The following is a 7,509-nucleotide window of genomic DNA, read 5'->3' on the forward strand; positions in this document are numbered from 1 at the left end:
AGTCTTACTATGTTTTATTAGGGGATAAAAACAAATAAGGAGAAATACTCCTGCTACTACTCTAGTGCTGGAGTGGATTAGAGCTGATTAGAGAGTAGGGCCTTCCATGGCAGAGGGCAATCAGGGGTGTAGGCCAAATTGGGCAGATTTTCCTGTTGCTGCTAAGAGTAAGCCTAGCAGAAAAAGTAGAGATACATCTATTATGAATAGTTGTTTAGTTTTAAAGAGTTTGAGTTGAGTATAAATCATGCTATGGCTGAAACAAATTCAATGTCACCAATTTGGTTGTATAGAATAGCTTGGAGAGCTGCTGTATTAGCATCTGTGCAATCATATTATCAACCAATACATAAGAATGATATAATGCCTACTCCCTCTCAGCCAATGAACAGTTGGAATAGGTTGTTGGATGTGACTAAGATTATCATGGTAATGAGGAATATTAGTGTATATTTGAAGAATTGGTTGATAAAGAAGTCTGAGTGTATATATCATATTGAGAATTCTATGATTGATCATTTAACAAATAGTGCTATGGGCATGAATAGCATAGAGAGGTAATCTAATTTGAAGCTTATGGAGAGAGGAAAAGTTTGAATTGTCATTCAGTGTCAATTTGAAATAACAAGTTCATAATTTGAATTGATAAATATTAGTGTTGGAATTGTACAAATTTAATATGCACAGTAATAGATGTTTTTACATAGTTTGGGTAGTTGCTGTGTTTATAGGAGTCAGTTATGGTAAGGAGAATGGGAAAAGTTAGTGTAACAAGTGACATAAGTATGAGTGAAGAAAATATATTAATTACTTTTATTTGGAGAAATTTTTTGCTTCTAAGACCAACGGATTACTTCTATCCTATTAAAGTTAAGAAAGTCATGGGTGTAATCACAGAGAGCATGAATTAGCAGTTCTTGCATACTTTGTTGGTAAATAAGGGATTATGATTCTCTATTGTTAGATTCACAAGCTAAAATTTTATTTAAACTATATTTACAATATAAATGTCCCAAAATGATAGTAGGATTTTCTGATAGAATGACAAGTGGGAAGAGGTGAAGTAACATGAGTGTGTTTTCTCATGTGAAAGAAAGATTAATGTTAGATGTGTGGTATGTAAATGTTCCCTATTGTGTTATGATTAATATATGTAATGAGTAAAGGGAAATGATCAAAATATTAAGACCAGTAAAAGTAATTGTAATATTTGATCAGGTGAATGATGTTGTGATAATGAATAATTCTCCAATGAAGTTAATTGTGGGGGAAAAGCTAGATTAGTTAGACTAGCCAAAACTCATCATGTTGCCATTAGGGGAAAAATGATTGTAAGCCTTGGGCTAGCATTATAGTGTGGTTATGAATTCACTCATAATTAGTGTTTGTGATACAAAATAGTATGGGGGATGTTAATCCATGGTCAATTATTAGTGCTGTGGTTCCTATAAAGCTTCAGGGTGTTTGAATTACAATTGCTACAATAACTAATGCTATATGACTTACTGATGAGGATTTTAGGCAATGAGGATTTTAGGTCTTTTTGTTGTAAGCAGATTAAGCTTGTTATAATTATAACATATAAATAGTATAGCTTTGAAGAATGCATGGGTGCAGATGTGGAGAAATGCTAAGTGCGGTTGATTAATTCCAATAGTGACTTTATTAATCCCAGTTGATTTGAGGTAGAAAATACAGCGATAACATAAAAAAGGGATATGCCATATTACTCACAATAGGGTGGAGTAGAGCTGAAATTTGGATTATTCTGTATCTGCCAAGTTTGAGTAGAATAGCTGCCAGTATCACGGAACCAGCAACAGAGGCTTTAATATGGGTTTTGGAGAGTCAAAGGTGATGGAGGCAATATAAGGGTATTTTTACTATAAAGGCTATACTACATGCTAGTCACACGATATCACTAGTTCAGGAAGAAGAGAGTACAGATGACTGGTATATACAGATAATAAACTTAAGGGACCCGATGAATTTTTGAACAGACTAATGCTACTAAAAGGGGAAGGGAGCCTACCAGAGCATAAAATAGAAAGTACAGTAATGCATTTAGATGCTCACTTTGCTTTCCTCATTGAGTAATAATAATTAGTGTGGAAATTAGGGTAGCTTTGAATAGAATATAAAATACAATTAGTTTGGTGGCTAAAAAAGTATTAATTAAAAAAGATTGGGCTGGGGATGTGGCTCAAGTGGTAGCATGCTCTCTTGGCATGCGAGTGAGTTGCTGGGTTTGATCCTCTAACAAAGTAAAAATAAAGATGTTGTGTCTACTGAAAACTAAAAAATAAATATTTAAAAAATCTCTCTCTCTTTCCCTCTCTCTCTCTTTAAAAAATGATTGAAAAGAAATTAGTATAAAAATATGAAGTGATTTGTTTTGTTTTAGGATCAATGGCTCTCAGGCTAAGTGGTTTTGGCTTGCTATAATTATAACGGGAAGGAGACATGGTGTTAAATCAGTAAAGGGAAGGATAGGGGATTTGAAAAGAAAGTTAGTGATAAAATTAGATCTGTGTTTGCTGTTTGTTTTAATGTAAGGAGCACAATTAAGCTAATTATCAGACTATGAATTGAAGGGTTGATTCAAATTATTGAGGGGTTTGAGAATCATATAAGGGGGGAGAGTAGAATTGTAGGTATAATAATTTTTAACATTGAAGGATATTTAGGTTCTGAACATAGTCTAGTCCATATGTGTTAGATACTATTAAAAGGAGAGCTAGCCCTAAGGATGCTTCACATGCTGCAAATACTAGTAAGAAAATAGGGATTATAAATAATAAGGAAAAGTGAAAGTTTAGAATTAGGAGGGAGCAAAGACAAATATAGATAATAATATGCCTTCTAGGCATATGAATGATGATATTAAATGAGACAAGTAAAGATGTAGTATAATCTAGGAGGATGTTAAGTATGATAATAGGCATTTTGATAATTATAGTAACCCATAGTCTAGTGAGTCGAAATCACTTCTTTTATTTTAAACTAATTATTATATTCAATTAATTCTAATCCTTTTTGAACTCACTCATAGGCCAACCAGAGGATGAGAATTAGAACTAGAAAAATGTTATAGTTAGTATAAAATTGAGATTGTTTGAGAGGCTCAGGGAAGGGGGAGAAGTAGAAAAATTTGTAAGTCAAATAAAATGAATGTAATTGCAACAAGAAAAATTTTATTGAGAACGGTAGGTGGGTAGATCCTATGGGATCAAAACACATTCATAGGGACTTGCTTTTTCGGTGTATACATTTATCTGGGGTTATCAAAATGCCACTGAGATTAGTAATAGTGCAATAGAAGAATTGATAAGTAGGGAGATTATAAGGTTTATTACTCTCTCCTGGGTTTTACCAAGGCTTATTGATTGGAAATCAACAGTACTGATTAATACTAAGAGAGTATGAGCCTCATCAATGAATAGATACATAAAGGAATAGTCATACAACATCTACAAAATTTCAGTATCATGAGGCTGCTTCAAATCCAAAATGGTGATTAGATGTAAAGTGGAAATTTAGTTGACGGATAAGGCATACTAAGAGCAAGGTTGACCCAATAATAAGGTGGAGACCATGAAAGCCTGTAGCCATGAAAAATGTGGAGCCATATACACTGTCTGAGATTGTGAAAGATGTTTCTAAGTATTCCGAGGATTTAAGTAAGGTTAAATATAATCCTAGTGCAATCATGATGGATAATGCTTGAACTATGTGTTTTTGGTCCCCTTCAGTTAGACTGTGATGGGCCCAGGTAATTGAGACTCCTGAAGCTAAAAGCATGGAGGTGTTGAGTAGTGGAACTTCTAGGGGATTAAGTGGGTTAATTCCCATTGGAGGTTATCAGCTGCCTAATTCTGGAGTGGGAGCTTGTCTGGAGTGATAAAATGCTCAGAAAAATCCAGCAAAGAAGAATACTTCTGAAATGCTGAATAGGACTATTCCATATCATAAACATTTTTGAACAATTGTTGTATGGTGCCCTTGGAAAGTACCTTCATGTACAATATCTCATCATCATTAGTATATTGTAAGGATAATGGCTATTACACCTAACATGTAGAGAAAACAGAAATTAAAGTATAATCATCTTACTACACTGGATGTTAAGAGTAGGGGAGAAAGGGCTCCTATTAAAGGTCAGGGGCTAGGATTTACTATATAATAGGCATGGGTTTGGTGGGTCATTAAGTAGTATCATGTAAATATAAACTTACTAGGAGGGTAAAGACATAGGCTTGAATTAGTGCTACAGCAAATTCAAGTATTCTTAATATACTAGAATAATAAAAGTTAGGATAGCTGTGGGAGGGCTAATCGATGTTAATACTAGGGAGGCTCCTCCAATTCAGTGTATAAAAAAGTGGCCAGCTGTAATATTAGCTGTTAGTCATTTGGCTAGCACTATGGGTTGAATAAAAAGGCTAATTGTTTCAATAATAATTAATATTGAGATAAGGGAAATAGGGGTTCCTTTTGAAAGAAGATGAATGAGGTATGCTTTAGTCTTGTGGTGAAAACCAGTAATTACTGCACCTGCTCACAGGGAAATAGGTATTTCTAAGTTCATTAACAGCTGGGTTGTTGGTATAAAGGAGTGAGGGAGTAGACCTAGTAGATTTGTAGAGCCGATGAATATAATCAGTGAAATTAGTATTAGGGATCAGGTTGATCATTTTGGGTTATGTATGGCCATTACTTGTTTTAGTACAAGTTGAATTAATCACTGTTGGAATGATACTATGTGGTTGTTTATAAGTTGGTTGGGTGAGGGAAAGAGGATGTTGGGGAACACAATGAAAAAGATAACAATAGGAAGTCCTATTATTGTAGGGATAATAAAAGAGGCAAGTAAATTTTCATTAATCTTTCTTCTCATACGGTTTTGTGTTCAGTTAATCTAATGTCTTTTGGGGAAGGGTTAGACGGGTACAGATGGTTTGAAATTTTAATTGAAATATGGAAAATGGGGCTAGGATCATTGATAAAATTGTAACAAATCATATTGATGTGTCTAATTGGGGCATCTCATTATGAGGAGATTTTGGCTTCTAATCTTCAACTTAAAAGGTTGATGCTGCTGTAGCTTCATAGTGAATTTATAACATTGGTGAGGATCAATTTTCAAAGTGTTTTAATGGCACCAGATCATTACGATTGGCATAAAGCTACAGATTTCAGAACATTGCCCATAGTCAAGTCCTGGCTATGTTGATGTTAAGGTAGCCTGATTAAGCAGACCTGGAATTGCATTCTTTTTTAAGCCAAGGGATGGGACCACTCAGGAGTGGACCATGTCTTCAGATGAAATTAGTATTCACACAGGTAACTCTATTGGAAGTACTACACAGTTATCTACTTCCAGAAATCGAGGATCTCCTGGGGCCAGATCCAAGGTTGGAATCATATAGGAGTCAAAACTAAGATCTTTATAGTCTCTATATTAATAACTTCAATATCGCTGATGGCCTATAGTTTTTACCATTAGAGATGGGTCATTAATTCCGTCTATTATGAAGGAATATCTAGTGAGGGAAGGTCAATTAACATGAGAATAATAGCAGGAAGAATAGTTCAGATAGTTTCTACTTTTTGGGCATCTATGGTACTTGCATGGGTTAGTCTTGTAGTTAATATCAATGAGATAATGTAGAGGACAAGAGAGCTCAGTAAGAACACAATTATAAGAGTGTGGTCATGGAAGTGTAGGAGCTCTTCTATAATAGGTGACGTGGCATCTTGAAATCCTAATTCAAGGGAGTATGCCATAGAGATATAAAGGAGTTTTACCTATAAGTTAAGTTTTACAAAGTTATGCAATTATTTTACTAATATCTCATGAAGAAAGTAATAATGGTTATGAGGCTGGCTTGAAGCTAGTTTTAGGAAGCTCAATTCTTGCCTTTCTTGGTCCAGGCTTTAATAAAAGTCGGTTCTTCAAATGTGTGATAATGTGGAGGAAACCTGTGTGGTCATTCTAAGGTATTGGGTGTTAACTCTATGGTAAGAACTTCTCGTTTTGATTAGAATGCCTCTCAAATTATAAAAAAAAATATAATTATGATAGCCGTGAGGGAAATAAATGAGCCTATCTAAAATAGAGTGTTTCATGCGGTGTATGCGTCTGGGTAGTGGGAGTATCAACATGGTATTCCTGATAATCCCAAGAAGTGTGAGGAAAGAAACTTAAATTTACCCCTACAAACATTACATTAAGTAGATTTGAGCTCATATATTATTTAGCATATAGCCAGAAAAAAGGGGAAATCTGTGAATGAACCCTCCTATAATGGCAAGTATGGCTCGTATAGATATGACATAGTGAAAGTGGGCTACAATATGATATGTATCATGTAAGACAATATCTAATGAAGAGTTAGCCAGAATGATTCCTGTTTGCAGGAATCTGCTAACCTTCAATGGTGAATAAGAAAATGAAGCCGAGGGCTCATAGTATTGCTGGTGACCATTTATATTACCTCTGTGTAAGGTTGCTTAGTCAATTGAAAACTTTACCCCTCTTGGAATAGCAATAATTATACTTGCAGATTTGAAGTAAGCTTGGGTATCATCAACATCTATCCCAACGGTGAACATGTGGTGCACTCATAAAATGAATCCGAGAAAACCAATAAATATTATAGCTCATACTATTCCTATATAACCGAATGGTTCTTTTTACCTGAGTATATGTTACAATATGGAAGATAATACCAAACCCTGGTAGAATAAGAATATAGATCTTAGGGTGCCCAAATAATCAGAATAATTGTTGATAGAGAATAGGATCTCCACCTCTCACGGGGTCAAAGAATATAATATTTAGATTTTGATCTGTTAGAAGTATTGTAATCCCTGCTGCAAAGACTGGAAGAGATAAAAGAAGTAATACTGCTGCGATTATACGAACAGAGGATCATATGAACAGAGGGGTTTGATATTGGAATATAGCAATGGGTTTTATGTTAATAATTATGTTTTATGTAGTAATAAAATTAATCACTCTTAGAATTTATGATTCTCCTGCAAAGTGAAGGGAGAAGATAGTTAATTCTACTGAGGCTCCTGCATGGGCAAGATTTCCAGGTAGTGGGGGATATACTGTTCAACCTGTTCCCATACCTGCTTCAACTATAGAAGAAGCAAGCAAGAGGAGAAAGAAGGTGGGAAGGAGCCAGAAGCTCATGTTATTTATATGGGGAAATAGTATTTCAGGGGCTCCAATTTTAAGGGGTACTAATCAGTTCCCAAATCCATCAATCATAATTGCCATGACTATAAAAAATTTATAACAAATGCATTTGTAGTTACGATAACATTATAGATCTGATCATCGCTTAACAGGGTTCTGGGTTGGCCTAATTCAGCCCAAATTAATAGACTAAGTGCTGTTTGTTCTATTCCAGCTCAAGCGCCAAATAGGAGGTAAAGTGTTCTGATATCTTTGTGATTAGTTGAGAAGAATCAAGGGTTGATGAACATAGGTAGATG

General features: G+C 34.8%; 1 pseudogene; it reads right to left on the reverse strand.

Moving 5' to 3' along the window:
• Window positions 1-5,909: 5,909 nt before the first annotated feature.
• LOC144368612 (cytochrome c oxidase subunit 1 pseudogene) lies at window positions 5,910-7,500 on the reverse strand (annotated as a pseudogene).
• Window positions 7,501-7,509: the final 9 nt, after the last annotated feature.

Source organism: Ictidomys tridecemlineatus, chromosome 11 (genome assembly GCF_052094955.1).
Source record: "Ictidomys tridecemlineatus isolate mIctTri1 chromosome 11, mIctTri1.hap1, whole genome shotgun sequence".
Classification (NCBI taxonomy): domain Eukaryota; kingdom Metazoa; phylum Chordata; class Mammalia; order Rodentia; family Sciuridae; genus Ictidomys; species Ictidomys tridecemlineatus.